At 44.3% G+C, this 17,927-nt stretch overlaps 10 non-coding genes across 10 annotated transcripts; all 10 read left to right on the forward strand.

Moving 5' to 3' along the window:
* The first annotated feature begins 710 nt into the window (after positions 1-710).
* Positions 711-829, forward strand: LOC125735618 (5S ribosomal RNA). Its single transcript, XR_007394912.1, has one exon. It is a non-coding gene; the product is annotated as a 5S ribosomal RNA (ribosomal RNA).
* Positions 830-1,909: 1,080 nt separating this feature from the next.
* LOC125735620 (5S ribosomal RNA) lies at positions 1,910-2,028 on the forward strand. The gene has a single exon (XR_007394914.1). It is a non-coding gene; the product is annotated as a 5S ribosomal RNA (ribosomal RNA).
* Positions 2,029-9,026: 6,998 nt separating this feature from the next.
* Positions 9,027-9,145, forward strand: LOC125733656 (5S ribosomal RNA). The gene has a single exon (XR_007392993.1). It is a non-coding gene; the product is annotated as a 5S ribosomal RNA (ribosomal RNA).
* Positions 9,146-10,227: 1,082 nt separating this feature from the next.
* LOC125736396 (5S ribosomal RNA) lies at positions 10,228-10,346 on the forward strand. The gene has a single exon (XR_007395675.1). It is a non-coding gene; the product is annotated as a 5S ribosomal RNA (ribosomal RNA).
* A 1,081-nt stretch (positions 10,347-11,427) lies between these two features.
* On the forward strand, positions 11,428-11,546 carry LOC125733657 (5S ribosomal RNA). The gene has a single exon (XR_007392994.1). It is a non-coding gene; the product is annotated as a 5S ribosomal RNA (ribosomal RNA).
* A 1,083-nt stretch (positions 11,547-12,629) lies between these two features.
* On the forward strand, positions 12,630-12,748 carry LOC125735621 (5S ribosomal RNA). Its single transcript, XR_007394915.1, has one exon. It is a non-coding gene; the product is annotated as a 5S ribosomal RNA (ribosomal RNA).
* Positions 12,749-13,829: 1,081 nt separating this feature from the next.
* LOC125735243 (5S ribosomal RNA) lies at positions 13,830-13,948 on the forward strand. Its single transcript, XR_007394541.1, has one exon. It is a non-coding gene; the product is annotated as a 5S ribosomal RNA (ribosomal RNA).
* Positions 13,949-15,026: 1,078 nt separating this feature from the next.
* Positions 15,027-15,145, forward strand: LOC125736200 (5S ribosomal RNA). The gene has a single exon (XR_007395485.1). It is a non-coding gene; the product is annotated as a 5S ribosomal RNA (ribosomal RNA).
* Positions 15,146-16,225: 1,080 nt separating this feature from the next.
* On the forward strand, positions 16,226-16,344 carry LOC125735622 (5S ribosomal RNA). The gene has a single exon (XR_007394916.1). It is a non-coding gene; the product is annotated as a 5S ribosomal RNA (ribosomal RNA).
* Positions 16,345-17,424: 1,080 nt separating this feature from the next.
* LOC125735623 (5S ribosomal RNA) lies at positions 17,425-17,543 on the forward strand. Its single transcript, XR_007394917.1, has one exon. It is a non-coding gene; the product is annotated as a 5S ribosomal RNA (ribosomal RNA).
* The last annotated feature ends 384 nt before the right edge of the window (positions 17,544-17,927 follow it).

Below are 17,927 nucleotides of genomic sequence, written 5' to 3' on the forward strand. Positions count from 1 at the left end.
GACTCGATATTATTGGCATAGCAAGTTCTGCTCTTCTCCTTTCAAAACTTGCTAAAAGCTGTATTTAAAAGAACAGATTGGCCGGGGTAATTCACACCCTTCAATGCCAGCTTAATGTTTAGGTTAGTGGGAATCACAGAGGAATTAGGGATGGAAACTTCTTTGCTGGTGGTAGAAGCGGTCTGGTGAATTTTTAGAGAGAAGAGGCCGTCGATGTTTGAATGTAGAAAATTGTTCTGGCTGCAGCCTGCAGTATGGACTTGTTGGTGTGTGTAGCTCCCAGTGTTCTGACAGCGCGACGTTTTGGGGAAGCATGTGATTCAGCAGCTACCAGTGGGCTTCGTGCGGCGGAGATTTTGTGGCTGTTAGCGGAGTTGATAACAGAGGGTCGTTAAGAGAAGCCTGCATGCAGTAGGCAAAGGAGTAATGTTTGCCGGCGGGGGACGTGCGGCGATTACCCTGTGCGGTAGTGAAAAGGAGTTAAAAAGAAGGAAGTGTGCGGATGCGGAAAGAATGGAATAATTGTGGTAGGCTGCCGGCTGAGTAGTTTGGTGAATGTTTGGTGTGGGTCCGGCGCTGCCGATTGGATGGTGGGGCTGCAGTGTGAGTCAGATAAAAAAAAAAAAAAAACCAGGAGTAGGATCCAATGGGACTAACTGGCATGTATAGACGCTTGTAATGCAAAAGGGCTGTTTTTGGTAGCATCTTCCGCTTACGGCCATACCACCCTGAACACGCCCGATCTCGTCTGATCTCAGAAGCTAAGCAGGGTAGGTTCTGGTTAGTACTTGGATGGGAGACCACCTGGGAATACCAGGTGCTGTAAGCTTTTCTCACTTTTAATTTATACAGGGGGCGCTCCACTTCACGATTAATTTAAATCTATCACTCCCCTTCCATTTTACTATTTTATATATATATATATTTTTTTTCTCTCATTCCTAAAGGCAGCTTTTAGAAATCGTTTTACTCTAAATACTTCCTAGTAATTCTAGGTGCTGTAAGCTGTTCGTGCCTTTATTCCACCAGGGCGCGATCTTCTCACAAACTTGAAGACTGTCACTCCCCATTCACGTTTTACAACTTATTGTTAATGATAAAGAGACAGCTTTTTACACACAGTTTTAAACAAAGTACTGACATTATTCCTCTTCAACTGACCGCTTTGTTTTCTATGCAAAAACCACTTCGCCACAGAAGACTCGATATTATTGGCATAGCAAGTTCTGCTCTTCTCCTTTCAAAACTTGCTAAAAGCTGTATTTAAAAGAACAGATTGGCCGGGGTAATTCACACCCTTCAATGCCAGCTTAATGTTTAGGTTAGTGGGAATCACAGAGGAATTAGGGATGGAAACTTCTTTGCTGGTGGTAGAAGCGGTCTGGTGAATTTTTAGAGAGAAGAGGCCGTCGATGTTTGAATGTAGAAAATTGTTCTGGCTGCAGCCTGCAGTATGGACTTGTTGGTGTGTGTAGCTCCCAGTGTTCTGACAGCGCGACGTTTTGGGGAAGCATGTGATTCAGCAGCTACCAGTGGGCTTCGTGCGGCGGAGATTTTGTGGCTGTTAGCGGAGTTGATAACAGAGGGTCGTTAAGAGAAGCCTGCATGCAGTAGGCAAAGGAGTAATGTTTGCCGGCGGGGGACGTGCGGCGATTACCCTGTGCGGTAGTGAAAAGGAGTTAAAAAGAAGGAAGTGTGCGGATGCGGAAAGAATGGAATAATTGTGGTAGGCTGCCGGCTGAGTAGTTTGGTGAATGTTTGGTGTGGGTCCGGCGCTGCCGATTGGATGGTGGGGCTGCAGTGTGAGTCAGATAAAAAAAAAAAAAAAACCAGGAGTAGGATCCAATGGGACTAACTGGCATGTATAGACGCTTGTAATGCAAAAGGGCTGTTTTTGGTAGCATCTTCCGCTTACGGCCATACCACCCTGAACACGCCCGATCTCGTCTGATCTCAGAAGCTAAGCAGGGTAGGTTCTGGTTAGTACTTGGATGGGAGACCACCTGGGAATACCAGGTGCTGTAAGCTTTTCTCACTTTTAATTTATACAGGGGGCGCTCCACTTCACGATTAATTTAAATCTATCACTCCCCTTCCATTTTACTATTTTATATATATATATATTTTTTTTCTCTCATTCCTAAAGGCAGCTTTTAGAAATCGTTTTACTCTAAATACTTCCTAGTAATTCTAGGTGCTGTAAGCTGTTCGTGCCTTTATTCCACCAGGGCGCGATCTTCTCACAAACTTGAAGACTGTCACTCCCCATTCACGTTTTACAACTTATTGTTAATGATAAAGAGACAGCTTTTTACACACAGTTTTAAACAAAGTACTGACATTATTCCTCTTCAACTGACCGCTTTGTTTTCTATGCAAAAACCACTTCGCCACAGAAGACTCGATATTATTGGCATAGCAAGTTCTGCTCTTCTCCTTTCAAAACTTGCTAAAAGCTGTATTTAAAAGAACAGATTGGCCGGGGTAATTCACACCCTTCAATGCCAGCTTAATGTTTAGGTTAGTGGGAATCACAGAGGAATTAGGGATGGAAACTTCTTTGCTGGTGGTAGAAGCGGTCTGGTGAATTTTTAGAGAGAAGAGGCCGTCGATGTTTGAATGTAGAAAATTGTTCTGGCTGCAGCCTGCAGTATGGACTTGTTGGTGTGTGTAGCTCCCAGTGTTCTGACAGCGCGACGTTTTGGGGAAGCATGTGATTCAGCAGCTACCAGTGGGCTTCGTGCGGCGGAGATTTTGTGGCTGTTAGCGGAGTTGATAACAGAGGGTCGTTAAGAGAAGCCTACATGCAGTAGGCAAAGGAGTAATGTTTGCCGGCGGGGGACGTGCGGCGATTACCCTGTGCGGTAGTGAAAAGGAGTTAAAAAGAAGGAAGTGTGCGGATGCGGAAAGAATGGAATAATTGTGGTAGGCTGCCGGCTGAGTAGTTTGGTGAATGTTTGGTGTGGGTCCGGCGCTGCCGATTGGATGGTGGGGCTGCAGTGTGAGTCAGATAAAAAAAAAAAAAAAAACCAGGAGTAGGATCCAATGGGACTAACTGGCATGTATAGACGCGTGTAATGCAAAAGGGCTGTTTTTGGTAGGATCCCTCGCTTATGGCCATACCACCCTGAACACGCCCCATCTCGTCTGATCTCGGAAGCCAAGCAGGGTAGGGTCTGGTTAGACCCACGATCTTCGTTCAATTAAGAAGGTGCTTCCAGCCTTACAGCCTCAGTTTACGTAAGTACAACGCCATGTCTACTGTTCCGTGTTCTGAGTGTAATATGTTTAGCTATTCTTCTCCAGTCATTAGCGGTATTTATACATGTGAGAAGTGTCAGTTAGTCGCTAGACTGACGGAGAAGATTGTAGTGTTAGAGGGACGTATCCGGACGTTACATAACATTCAGGAGAATGAGAGTTTTATTGACTCAGTGTTAGCGGCTCCGGATATGTCCGCGATAGCCAGTAAGTCTCCCCCTGCTCCGGCAGCAGAGCCTTCGCAGCAAGGCGAGTGGGTGACGACCCGGCGGCATAGTCGCAAATCCAAACCAAACTTACACCGGCACCATTCGCCTATCCGCGTTTCCAACAGGTTCTCCCCACTCAGTGAAACTCCCACTGAGACGCCTGTTGAAAGTGCTCTAATAATTGGTGATTCTATTCTAAGAAACGTGAGAGTAGCGACTCCAGCGACCATTGTAAATTGTCTCCCGGGTGCCAGAGCGACCGACATCTCGGCAAATTTAAAAGTGCTGGCTAAAAGTAAACGTAAATACTCTCAGATAGTTATCCACGTCGGCACTAATGATGTCCGATTGAGGCAATCGGAGATCACAAAGGCAAATTTTAAAGAGGTGTGCAACATTGCGAAGAAGATGTGTGTGTCAGTAACGTGCTCTGGCCCCATCCCTGCTAGACGTGGCGATGAAATGTACAGCAGATTATCGTCGCTACATCGCTGGCTGTCGGAATGGTGCCCGATAAATGGTGTAGGTTATATAGACAACTGGAGGATGTTCTGGGGTAGGCCTGGGCTTTTGAAGAGGGACGGTATTCACCCCTCGCGGGCTGGTGCCGACCTCCTGTCTAAAAGCATAGCTCGTAGTCTACAGGCAAATCGCTGACTAACTAGAGCCAAGTCCAGGCGGCAGGCAAACCGGCATAACCGACCGCCTGCTAGTCGCTTAGAGTCGTCGCCTAGGGTTCATTTCATTGAGACTGTGTCTGCTCCCCGCGTCTCTAATCATGGAGGACTATTCCACCGTGGAGTGTGCCATAATAACTTAATTAAAATCACAATGAATCCGTTACTAGAAAACAGTTGTGATGCAATATTTAAACTTAAACTTGGACTTCTGAATATAAGATCACTGGCCCCTAAAGCACTATTAATAAATGAAATAATTACTGATTTTAGTCTTGGTGCCCTGTGCCTTACTGAGACCTGGCTTAAACCAGATGAATTCATGGCACTAAATGAATCTACTCCAGCGGAATACAGTTATAAGCATAACCCGCGACCAAATCGCAAAGGTGGTGGTGTTGCTGCAATTTTTCAGTCCAACTTAGGAGTGTCTGAGAAATGTGGTGTGAGTTTCAGCACATTTGAAACTCTTGTTCTTAGCCTTGCTGGCTCATCTCTTTCTAGTTCATCACCCCAAATCACCATGGTTATTGTGTATAGACCGCCTGGGCCGTACAGTGATTTTCTTAAGGAATTTGCTGATTTTTTAACAAACCTGGTGGTCAGTACTGACAAAGCCGTTATTGTGGGTGATTTTAACATTCATATGGAGAAGGATAATGATCCTTTAAAAACAGCGTTTGCAGCTATTCTTGACTCTGTAGGTGTATGTCAGAATGTAGTCGGGCCTACTCATGTCTGTAACCATACCCTTGATTTGATCATTAGTCATGGCATCCTGGTAGAACATGTGTCTATTATGCCACAGAGTCCTCTGCTCTCAGATCATTACTTGTTAACATTTGAAATCCAGTATAGCCTCCTGTTGACCACCACTCCAAAGTATAGAATCAGACGTTCTATTAAGGCACTAACTACAACAACATTTATGAAACAACTTCCACAGCCCTTTAGCCTTACATCTGAAGCATCGTGTGTAAATGAACTTGAACAGGCAACTTCAAACATGGAAAAATCCCTTCGCAGCACTCTAGATCTTGTGGCTCCACTTAGGAGTATAAAGCATAGCAATAACAAACCTGCCCCCTGGTACTCTGATAATACACGTGAACTCAAACAGGCATCACGCAAGCTAGAGCGAAAATGGCGCTCAACTAAACTGGAAGTTTTCAAATCTGCCTGGAAAGAGAGCCTCTCTAAATACAGACAAGCACTAGTAACTGCTCGGTCTGTGTATCTCTCCAGATTAATAGACATGAACAAAACCAATCCTAAATTCCTATTTGAATCCGTGGCTAGGATAACACAGAATTCCTCATTAAACTTGCAAATCCCACAAGCTCTTAAGAGTGATGACTTTCTTACATTTTTTAATGGTAAGATAACTACAATTAGACAGACTATACAGTGCACACCTTTACCTACTTACGGCTGCCTGCCTCCTGCTAGTCTTATGCCTACCAATAATGAGACCTTTGAATCATTCATTCCTATTACACACTCAGAACTTTTGAGCTTAATTTTCTCCTGTAAATCCTCTACTAGCCTTGTAGACCCAATTCCTACAAAATTCTTCAAGGAAATTGCACCACAGATTGGCACTACCGTGTTAAATGTGTTAAACTCTTCTCTTAGGCTTGGATATGTTCCAAAACCTTTTAAAATGGCTGTTATCAGACCCGTCCTAAAGAAACCAAATCTTGAACCCAGTGTTTTAGGAAACTATAGACCTATCTCAAATCTTCCTTTCATTTCAAAGATCATGGAAAAGGTTGTAGTTCGTCAGTTGTCCTCTTTCCTACAAAAAACTAATGCCAATGAATTATATCAGTCTGGCTTTAGACCAAACCATAGCACAGAAACTGCTCTAGTCAAAGTAATGAATGATCTACTTGTGGCTTCTGACCGTGGCTGTGTATCTCTGTTGGTATTGCTAGATTTAACTGCAGCGTTCGATACTGTGGACCATAATATCCTCTTGGACCGGTTAGAAGGTGTAGTTGGCATTACAGGGACAGCGCTCTCTTGGTTCCGCTCATATTTGTCTGATCGCTATCAGTATGCCCATGTGAACAATGAATCATCCAAGGCCACTAAAGTTGAATATGGTGTCCCACAGGGATCAGTCCTGGGCCCGCTACTGTTTACCCTATACATGCTACCTCTTGGTAACATTATTAGAAATCATGGTATTGGGTTTCATTGTTATGCAGATGATACACAGTTGTACATATCTGTTAACCCTGATGATATATCACTGCTATCTCGGTTAGAAGACTGTCTATTAGATATCCAGTGCTGGATGGCAAAAAATTTCCTTATGTTAAACACAGAAAAAACAGAAGTTCTGGTAATTGGTCCCAAGGCTGCTAGAAATAAGTTCCACCACCTCAACGTTGGTAACCTTCCTACACAACCTAACATGGTAGTTAGAAATCTTGGCGTTCTTGTCGATTCAGATCTATGCTTTGATGCTCACATAAGAAGTATTACTAGAACTGCATTTTATCATCTACGGAACATAGCCAAGCTTCGTAAGATGCTCTCACTTAATGATGCAGAAAAACTAATACATGCCTTCGTAAGTTCCAGACTGGATTACTGTAATGCCCTCCTATCGGGTTGCCCGTCTGGATCCTTGCATAAACTTCAGATGGTACAGAATGCTGCAGCCAGAGTTCTAACAAACACTAAAAAATTTGATCATATTACACCGGTCTTATCCTCTCTTCATTGGCTGCCAGTTAAGTCTCGAATTGACTATAAAATACTGCTATTAACTTATAAAGCACTAAATGGCCTTGCACCAGAATACCTTAGTGAACTGCTGACCACATACAACCCTCCACGCTTGCTTCGCTCTCAAGCCATGGGATATCTGTTAGTGCCTAGGGTAGAAAGAGCTACGGCAGGCTGCAGAGCTTTCTCCTACAAAGCTCCTCTGCTGTGGAATGGTCTTCCACCGGATGTGCGGGTTTCAGGTTCACTCTCAATATTCAAGTCCAGACTAAAAACACACCTGTTTAGTTTAGCGTATAGGGACACTAGTTCTAGCCCTAGCTAACTCTTCACTCCCAGTCAGACCTGTAGTGTGAGGTGTAGAGCTGGGTGGGGATCGGTGCCATTGGCTTTGGATGAACTGGATTGTCAGTGCTGTCACTCTAGCTTTGCAATCTCTTGTGGAACTGGAGTGCTGACATTTCAGGGACTCCCCATGCCGGCATTCCCACTTGCCTCTCCCTCCTACTGATGCTGCCATAGCCATATCTGCCGGAGCTTGCAGATTGCACTTCATATTGTACTCACCTAGCTTTTAGCACTGCCAATAGCCTCCTCTACTATGCCTAATTGTACATTTTATTTCCCCTACTCCTCCTGGGGGTGATGCCTGGAGACCTCAATCTATCAAGATATCCAGCACACCCGACCACCACCAGTGACGTCCCTGCATCCAGCTCGCCGTTCTGTTCTTCCGTGTATGACCCGCTGCCTTACCTCTGGTTGCCTGGCAATTGGAAGAAGACTCGGCTTCGGCTCTCTCTATTTGACTATCCCTGCCGGCCCCTGGAGGATGGGCTTCCCCTTTGAGTCTGGTCCCTCTCAAGGTTTCTTCCTTCTAGGGAGTTTTTCCTTGCCACTGTCGCCTATGGCTTACTCACTGGGGGCTTTGGGTGAGGATACTGTAAAGCGCTTTGAGACAATGTAATGTTGTGATAATGCGCTATATAAAAATAAATTTGTTGTTGTTGTTGTTGTACTTGGATGGGAGACCTCCTGGGAATACCAGGTGCTGTAAGCCTTTCTCACTTTTACTTTATACAGGGGGCGCTCCACTTCACGATTAATTTAAATCTATCACTCCCTTTCCATTTTACTATTTTATATATATATTTTTTTTTTTTCTCTCATTCCTAAAGGCAGCTTTTAGAAATCGTTTTACTCTAAATACTTCCTGGTAATTCTAGGTGCTGTAAGCTGTTCGTGCCTTTATTCCACCAGGGCACGATCTTCTCACAAACTTGAAGACTGTCACTCCCCATTCACGTTTTACAACTTATTGTTAATGATAAAGAGACAGCTTTTTACACACAGTTTTAAACAAAGTACTGATATTATTCCTCTTCAACTGACCGCTTTGTTTTCTATGCAAAAACCACTTCGCCACAGAAGACTCGATATTATTGGCATAGCAAGTTCTGCTCTTCTCCTTTCAAAACTTGCTAAAAGCTGTATTTAAAAGAACAGATTGGCCGGGGTAATTCACACCCTTCAATGCCAGCTTAATGTTTAGGTTAGTGGGAATCACAGAGGAATTAGGGATGGAAACTTCTTTGCTGGTGGTAGAAGCGGTCTGGTGAATTTTTAGAGAGAAGAGGCCGTCGATGTTTGAATGTAGAAAATTGTTCTGGCTGCAGCCTGCAGTATGGACTTGTTGGTGTGTGTAGCTCCCAGTGTTCTGACAGCGCGACGTTTTGGGGAAGCATGTGATTCAGCAGCTACCAGTGGGCTTCGTGCGGCGGAGATTTTGTGGCTGTTAGCGGAGTTGATAACAGAGGGTCGTTAAGAGAAGCCTACATGCAGTAGGCAAAGGAGTAATGTTTGCCGGCGGGGGACGTGCGGCGATTACCCTGTGCGGTAGTGAAAAGGAGTTAAAAAGAAGGAAGTGTGCGGATGCGGAAAGAATGGAATAATTGTGGTAGGCTGCCGGCTGAGTAGTTTGGTGAATGTTTGGTGTGGGTCCGGCGCTGCCGATTGGATGGTGGTGCTGCAGTGTGAGTCAGATAAAAAAAAAAAAAAAACCAGGAGTAGGATCCAATGGGACTAACTGGCATGTATAGACGCGTGTAATGCAAAAGGGCTGTTTTTGGTAGCATCTTCCGCTTACGGCCATACCACCCTGAACACGCCCGATCTCGTCTGATCTCGGAAGCTAAGCAGGGTAGGTTCTGGTTAGTACTTGGATGGGAGACCACCTGGGAATACCAGGTGCTGTAAGCTTTTCTCACTTTTACTTTATACAGGGGGCGCTCCACTTCACGATTAATTTAAATCTATCACTCCCCTTCCATTTTACTATTTTATATATATATATTTTTTTTTTTCTCTCATTCATAAAGGCAGCTTTTAGAAACCGTTTTACTCTAAATACTTCCTGGTAATTCTAGGTGCTGTAAGCTGTTCGTCCCTTTATTCCACCAGGGCGCGATCTTCTCACAAACTTGAAGACTGTCACTCCCCATTCACGTTTTACAACTTATTGTTAATGATAAAGAGACAGCTTTTTACACACAGTTTTAAACAAAGTACTGATATTATTCCTCTTCAACTGACCGCTTTGTTTTCTATGCAAAAACCACTTTGCCACAGAAGACTCGATATTATTGGCATAGCAAGTTCTGCTCTTCTCCTTTCAAAACTTGCTAAAAGCTGTATTTAAAAGAACAGATTGGCCGGGGTAATTCACACCCTTCAATGCCAGCTTAATGTTTAGGTTAGTGGGAATCACAGAGGAATTAGGGATGGAAACTTCTTTGCTGGTGGTAGAAGCGGTCTGGTGAATTTTTAGAGAGAAGAGGCCGTCGATGTTTGAATGTAGAAAATTGTTCTGGCTGCAGCCTGCAGTATGGACTTGTTGGTGTGTGTAGCTCCCAGTGTTCTGACAGCGCGACGTTTTGGGGAAGCATGTGATTCAGCAGCTACCAGTGGGCTTCGTGCGGCGGAGATTTTGTGGCTGTTAGCGGAGTTGATAACAGAGGGTCGTTAAGAGAAGCCTGCATGCAGTAGGCAAAGGAGTAATGTTTGCCGGCGGGGGACGTGCGGCGATTAACCTGTGCGGTAGTGAAAAGGAGTTAAAAAGAAGGAAGTGTGCGGATGCGGAAAGAATGGAATAATTGTGGTAGGCTGCCGGCTGAGTAGTTTGGTGAATGTTTGGTGTGGGTCCGGCGCTGCCGATTGGATGGTGGGGCTGCAGTGTGAGTCAGATAAAAAAAAAAAAAAAAACCAGGAGTAGGATCCAATGGGACTAACTGGCATGTATAGACGCGTGTAATGCAAAAGGGCTGTTTTTGGTAGGATCCCTCGCTTATGGCCATACCACCCTGAACACGCCCCATCTCGTCTGATCTCGGAAGCCAAGCAGGGTAGGGTCTGGTTAGTACTTGGATGGGAGACCTCCTGGGAATACCAGGTGCTGTAAGCCTTTCTCACTTTTACTTTATACAGGGGGCGCTCCACTTCACGATTAATTTAAATCTATCACTCCCTTTCCATTTTACTATTTTATATATATATATTTTTTTTTTCTCTCATTCCTAAAGGCAGCTTTTAGAAATCGTTTTACTCTAAATACTTCCTGGTAATTCTAGGTGCTGTAAGCTGTTCGTGCCTTTATTCCACCAGGGCGCGATCTTCTCACAAACTTGAAGACTGTCACTCCCCATTCACGTTTTACAACTTATTGTTAATGATAAAGAGACAGCTTTTTACACACAGTTTTAAACAAAGTACTGATATTATTCCTCTTCAACTGACCGCTTTGTTTTCTATGCAAAAACCACTTCGCCACAGAAGACTCGATATTATTGGCATAGCAAGTTCTGCTCTTCTCCTTTCAAAACTTGCTAAAAGCTGTATTTAAAAGAACAGATTGGCCGGGGTAATTCACACCCTTCAATGCCAGCTTAATGTTTAGGTTAGTGGGAATCACAGAGGAATTAGGGATGGAAACTTCTTTGCTGGTGGTAGAAGCGGTCTGGTGAATTTTTAGAGAGAAGAGGCCGTCGATGTTTGAATGTAGAAAATTGTTCTGGCTGCAGCCTGCAGTATGGACTTGTTGGTGTGTGTAGCTCCCAGTGTTCTGACAGCGCGACGTTTTGGGGAAGCATGTGATTCAGCAGCTACCAGTGGGCTTCGTGCGGCGGAGATTTTGTGGCTGTTAGCGGAGTTGATAACAGAGGGTCGTTAAGAGAAGCCTACATGCAGTAGGCAAAGGAGTAATGTTTGCCGGCGGGGGACGTGCGGCGATTAACCTGTGCGGTAGTGAAAAGGAGTTAAAAAGAAGGAAGTGTGCGGATGCGGAAAGAATGGAATAATTGTGGTAGGCTGCCGGCTGAGTAGTTTGGTGAATGTTTGGTGTGGGTCCGGCGCTGCCGATTGGATGGTGGTGCTGCAGTGTGAGTCAGATAAAAAAAAAAAAAAAAACCAGGAGTAGGATCCAATGGGACTAACTGGCATGTATAGACGCGTGTAATGCAAAAGGGCTGTTTTTGGTAGCATCTTCCGCTTACGGCCATACCACCCTGAACACGCCCGATCTCGTCTGATCTCGGAAGCTAAGCAGGGTAGGTTCTGGTTAGTACTTGGATGGGAGACCACCTGGGAATACCAGGTGCTGTAAGCTTTTCTCACTTTTACTTTATACAGGGGGCGCTCCACTTCACGATTAATTTAAATCTATCACTCCCCTTCCATTTTACTATTTTATATATATATATATATTTTTTTTTCTCTCATTCATAAAGGCAGCTTTTAGAAACCGTTTTACTCTAAATACTTCCTGGTAATTCTAGGTGCTGTAAGCTGTTCGTCCCTTTATTCCACCAGGGCGCGATCTTCTCACAAACTTGAAGACTGTCACTCCCCATTCACGTTTTACAACTTATTGTTAATGATAAAGAGACAGCTTTTTACACACAGTTTTAAACAAAGTACTGATATTATTCCTCTTCAACTGACCGCTTTGTTTTCTATGCAAAAACCACTTTGCCACAGAAGACTCGATATTATTGGCATAGCAAGTTCTGCTCTTCTCCTTTCAAAACTTGCTAAAAGCTGTATTTAAAAGAACAGATTGGCCGGGGTAATTCACACCCTTCAATGCCAGCTTAATGTTTAGGTTAGTGGGAATCACAGAGGAATTAGGGATGGAAACTTCTTTGCTGGTGGTAGAAGCGGTCTGGTGAATTTTTAGAGAGAAGAGGCCGTCAATGTTTGAATGTAGAAAATTGTTCTGGCTGCAGCCTGCAGTATGGACTTGTTGGTGTGTGTAGCTCCCAGTTTTCTAACAGCGCGACGTTTTGGGGAAGCATGTGATTCAGCAGCTACCAGTGGGCTTCGTGCGGCGGAGATTTTGTGGCTGTTAGCGGAGTTGATAACAGAGGGTCGTTAAGAGAAGCCTGCATGCAGTAGGCAAAGGAGTAATGTTTGCCGGCGGGGGACGTGCGGCGATTACCCTGTGCGGTAGTGAAAAGGAGTTAAAAAGAAGGAAGTGTGCGGATGCGGAAAGAATGGAATAATTGTGGTAGGCTGCCGGCTGAGTAGTTTGGTGAATGTTTGGTGTGGGTCCGGCGCTGCCGATTGGATGGTGGGGCTGCAGTGTGAGTCAGATAAAAAAAAAAAAAAAACCAGGAGTAGGATCCAATGGGACTAACTGGCATGTATAGACGCTTGTAATGCAAAAGGGCTGTTTTTGGTAGCATCTTCCGCTTACGGCCATACCACCCTGAACACGCCCGATCTCGTCTGATCTCAGAAGCTAAGCAGGGTAGGTTCTGGTTAGTACTTGGATGGGAGACCACCTGGGAATACCAGGTGCTGTAAGCTTTTCTCACTTTTAATTTATACAGGGGGCGCTCCACTTCACGATTAATTTAAATCTATCACTCCCCTTCCATTTTACTATTTTATATATATATATATTTTTTTTCTCTCATTCCTAAAGGCAGCTTTTAGAAATCGTTTTACTCTAAATACTTCCTAGTAATTCTAGGTGCTGTAAGCTGTTCGTGCCTTTATTCCACCAGGGCGCGATCTTCTCACAAACTTGAAGACTGTCACTCCCCATTCACGTTTTACAACTTATTGTTAATGATAAAGAGACAGCTTTTTACACACAGTTTTAAACAAAGTACTGACATTATTCCTCTTCAACTGACCGCTTTGTTTTCTATGCAAAAACCACTTCGCCACAGAAGACTCGATATTATTGGCATAGCAAGTTCTGCTCTTCTCCTTTCAAAACTTGCTAAAAGCTGTATTTAAAAGAACAGATTGGCCGGGGTAATTCACACCCTTCAATGCCAGCTTAATGTTTAGGTTAGTGGGAATCACAGAGGAATTAGGGATGTAAACTTCTTTGCTGGTGGTAGAAGCGGTCTGGTGAATTTTTAGAGAGAAGAGGCCGTCGATGTTTGAATGTAGAAAATTGTTCTGGCTGCAGCCTGCAGTATGGACTTGTTGGTGTGTGTAGCTCCCAGTGTTCTGACAGCGCGACGTTTTGGGGAAGCATGTGATTCAGCAGCTACCAGTGGGCTTCGTGCGGCGGAGATTTTGTGGCTGTTAGCGGAGTTGATAACAGAGGGTCGTTAAGAGAAGCCTACATGCAGTAGGCAAAGGAGTAATGTTTGCCGGCGGGGGACGTGCGGCGATTACCCTGTGCGGTAGTGAAAAGGAGTTAAAAAGAAGGAAGTGTGCGGATGCGGAAAGAATGGAATAATTGTGGTAGGCTGCCGGCTGAGTAGTTTGGTGAATGTTTGGTGTGGGTCCGGCGCTGCCGATTGGATGGTGGGGCTGCAGTGTGAGTCAGATAAAAAAAAAAAAAAAAAACAGGAGTAGGATCCAATGGGACTAACTGGCATGTATAGACGCGTGTAATGCAAAAGGGCTGTTTTTGGTAGCGTCTCTCACTTATGGCCATACCACCCTGAACACGCCCGATCTCATCCGATCTCGAAAGCCAAGCAGGGTAGGGTCTGGTTAGTACTTGGATGGGAGACCTCCTGGGAATACCAGGTGCTGTAAGCTTTTCTCACTTTTACTTTATACAGGGGGCGCTCCACTTCACGATTAATTTAAATCTATCACTCCCCTTCCGTTTTACTATTTTATATATATATATATTTTTTCTTTCATTCCTAAAGGCAGCTTTTAGAAATCGTTTTACTCTAAATACTTCCTAGTAATTCTAGGTGCTGTAAGCTGTTCGTGCCTTTATTCCACCAGGGCGCGATCTTCTCACAAACTTGAAGACTGTCACTCCCCATTCACGTTTTACAACTTATTGTTAATGATAAAGAGACAGCTTTTTACACACAGTTTTAAACAAAGTACTGATATTTTTCCTCTTCAACTGACCGCTTTGTTTTCTATGCAAAAACCACTTCGCCACAGAAGACTCAATATTATTGGCATAGCAAGTTCTGCTCTTCTCCTTTCAAAACTTGCTAAAAGCTGTATTTAAAAGAACAGATTGGCCGGGGTAATTCACACCCTTCAATGCCATCTTAATGTTTAGGTTAGTGGGAATCACAGAGGAATTAGGGATGGAAACTTCTTTGCTGGTGGTAGAAGCAGTCTGGTGAATTTTTAGAGAGAAGAGGCCGTCGATGTTTGAATGTAGAAAATTGTTCTGGCTGCAGCCTGCAGTATGGACTTGTTGGTGTGTGTAGCTCCCAGTGTTCTGACAGCGCGACGTTTTGGGGAAGCATGTGATTCAGCAGCTACCAGTGGGCTTCGTGCGGCGGAGATTTTGTGGCTGTTAGCGGAGTTGATAACAGAGGGTCGTTAAGAGAAGCCTGCATGCAGTAGGCAAAGGAGTAATGTTTGCCGGCGGGGGACGTGCGGCGATTAACCTGTGCGGTAGTGAAAAGGAGTTAAAAAGAAGGAAGTGTGCGGATGCGGAAAGAATGGAATAATTGTGGTAGGCTGCCGGCTGAGTAGTTTGGTGAATGTTTGGTGTGGGTCCGGCGCTGCCGATTGGATGGTGGTGCTGCAGTGTGAGTCAGATAAAAAAAAAAAAAAAACCAGGAGTAGGATCCAATGGGACTAACTGGCATGTATAGACGCTTGTAATGCAAAAGGGCTGTTTTTGGTAGCATCTTCCGCTTACGGCCATACCACCCTGAACATGCCCGATCTCGTCTGATCTCAGAAGCTAAGCAGGGTAGGTTCTGGTTAGTACTTGGATGGGAGACCACCTGGGAATACCAGGTGCTGTAAGCCTTTCTCACTTTTAATTTATACAGGGGGCGCTCCACTTCACGATTAATTTAAATCTATCACTCCCCTTCCATTTTACTATTTTATATATATATATATTTTTTTTCTCTCATTCCTAAAGGCAGCTTTTAGAAATCGTTTTACTCTAAATACTTCCTAGTAATTCTAGGTGCTGTAAGCTGTTCGTGCCTTTATTCCACCAGGGCGCGATCTTCTCACAAACTTGAAGACTGTCACTCCCCATTCACGTTTTACAACTTATTGTTAATGATAAAGAGACAGCTTTTTACACACAGTTTTAAACAAAGTACTGACATTATTCCTCTTCAACTGACCGCTTTGTTTTCTATGCAAAAACCACTTCGCCACAGAAGACTCGATATTATTGGCATAGCAAGTTCTGCTCTTCTCCTTTCAAAACTTGCTAAAAGCTGTATTTAAAAGAACAGATTGGCCGGGGTAATTCACACCCTTCAATGCCAGCTTAATGTTTAGGTTAGTGGGAATCACAGAGGAATTAGGGATGGAAACTTCTTTGCTGGTGGTAGAAGCGGTCTGGTGAATTTTTAGAGAGAAGAGGCCGTCGATGTTTGAATGTAGAAAATTGTTCTGGCTGCAGCCTGCAGTATGGACTTGTTGGTGTGTGTAGCTCCCAGTGTTCTGACAGCGCGACGTTTTGGGGAAGCATGTGATTCAGCAGCTACCAGTGGGCTTCGTGCGGCGGAGATTTTGTGGCTGTTAGCGGAGTTGATAACAGAGGGTCGTTAAGAGAAGCCTGCATGCAGTAGGCAAAGGAGTAATGTTTGCCGGCGGGGGACGTGCGGCGATTACCCTGTGCGGTAGTGAAAAGGAGTTAAAAAGAAGGAAGTGTGCGGATGCGGAAAGAATGGAATAATTGTGGTAGGCTGCCGGCTGAGTAGTTTGGTGAATGTTTGGTGTGGGTCCGGCGCTGCCGATTGGATGGTGGGGCTGCAGTGTGAGTCAGATAAAAAAAAAAAAAAAACCAGGAGTAGGATCCAATGGGACTAACTGGCATGTATAGACGCTTGTAATGCAAAAGGGCTGTTTTTGGTAGCATCTTCCGCTTACGGCCATACCACCCTGAACACGCCCGATCTCGTCTGATCTCAGAAGCTAAGCAGGGTAGGTTCTGGTTAGTACTTGGATGGGAGACCACCTGGGAATACCAGGTGCTGTAAGCTTTTCTCACTTTTAATTTATACAGGGGGCGCTCCACTTCACGATTAATTTAAATCTATCACTCCCCTTCCATTTTACTATTTTATATATATATATATTTTTTTTCTCTCATTCCTAAAGGCAGCTTTTAGAAATCGTTTTACTCTAAATACTTCCTAGTAATTCTAGGTGCTGTAAGCTGTTCGTGCCTTTATTCCACCAGGGCGCGATCTTCTCACAAACTTGAAGACTGTCACTCCCCATTCACGTTTTACAACTTATTGTTAATGATAAAGAGACAGCTTTTTACACACAGTTTTAAACAAAGTACTGACATTATTCCTCTTCAACTGACCGCTTTGTTTTCTATGCAAAAACCACTTCGCCACAGAAGACTCGATATTATTGGCATAGCAAGTTCTGCTCTTCTCCTTTCAAAACTTGCTAAAAGCTGTATTTAAAAGAACAGATTGGCCGGGGTAATTCACACCCTTCAATGCCAGCTTAATGTTTAGGTTAGTGGGAATCACAGAGGAATTAGGGATGGAAACTTCTTTGCTGGTGGTAGAAGCGGTCTGGTGAATTTTTAGAGAGAAGAGGCCGTCGATGTTTGAATGTAGAAAATTGTTCTGGCTGCAGCCTGCAGTATGGACTTGTTGGTGTGTGTAGCTCCCAGTGTTCTGACAGCGCGACGTTTTGGGGAAGCATGTGATTCAGCAGCTACCAGTGGGCTTCGTGCGGCGGAGATTTTGTGGCTGTTAGCGGAGTTGATAACAGAGGGTCGTTAAGAGAAGCCTGCATGCAGTAGGCAAAGGAGTAATGTTTGCCGGCGGGGGACGTGCGGCGATTACCCTGTGCGGTAGTGAAAAGGAGTTAAAAAGAAGGAAGTGTGCGGATGCGGAAAGAATGGAATAATTGTGGTAGGCTGCCGGCTGAGTAGTTTGGTGAATGTTTGGTGTGGGTCCGGCGCTGCCGATTGGATGGTGGGGCTGCAGTGTGAGTCAGATAAAAAAAAAAAAAAAACCAGGAGTAGGATCCAATGGGACTAACTGGCATGTATAGACGCTTGTAATGCAAAAGGGCTGTTTTTGGTAGCATCTTCCGCTTACGGCCATACCACCCTGAACACGCCCGATCTCGTCTGATCTCAGAAGCTAAGCAGGGTAGGTTCTGGTTAGTACTTGGATGGGAGACCACCTGGGAATACCAGGTGCTGTAAGCTTTTCTCACTTTTAATTTATACAGGGGGCGCTCCACTTCACGATTAATTTAAATCTATCACTCCCCTTCCATTTTACTATTTTATATATATATATATTTTTTTTCTCTCATTCCTAAAGGCAGCTTTTAGAAATCGTTTTACTCTAAATACTTCCTAGTAATTCTAGGTGCTGTAAGCTGTTCGTGCCTTTATTCCACCAGGGCGCGATCTTCTCACAAACTTGAAGACTGTCACTCCCCATTCACGTTTTACAACTTATTGTTAATGATAAAGAGACAGCTTTTTACACACAGTTTTAAACAAAGTACTGACATTATTCCTCTTCAACTGACCGCTTTGTTTTCTATGCAAAAACCACTTCGCCACAGAAGACTCGATATTATT

This window comes from Brienomyrus brachyistius, chromosome 2 (genome assembly GCF_023856365.1).
Source record: "Brienomyrus brachyistius isolate T26 chromosome 2, BBRACH_0.4, whole genome shotgun sequence".
Lineage (NCBI taxonomy): Eukaryota > Metazoa > Chordata > Actinopteri > Osteoglossiformes > Mormyridae > Brienomyrus > Brienomyrus brachyistius.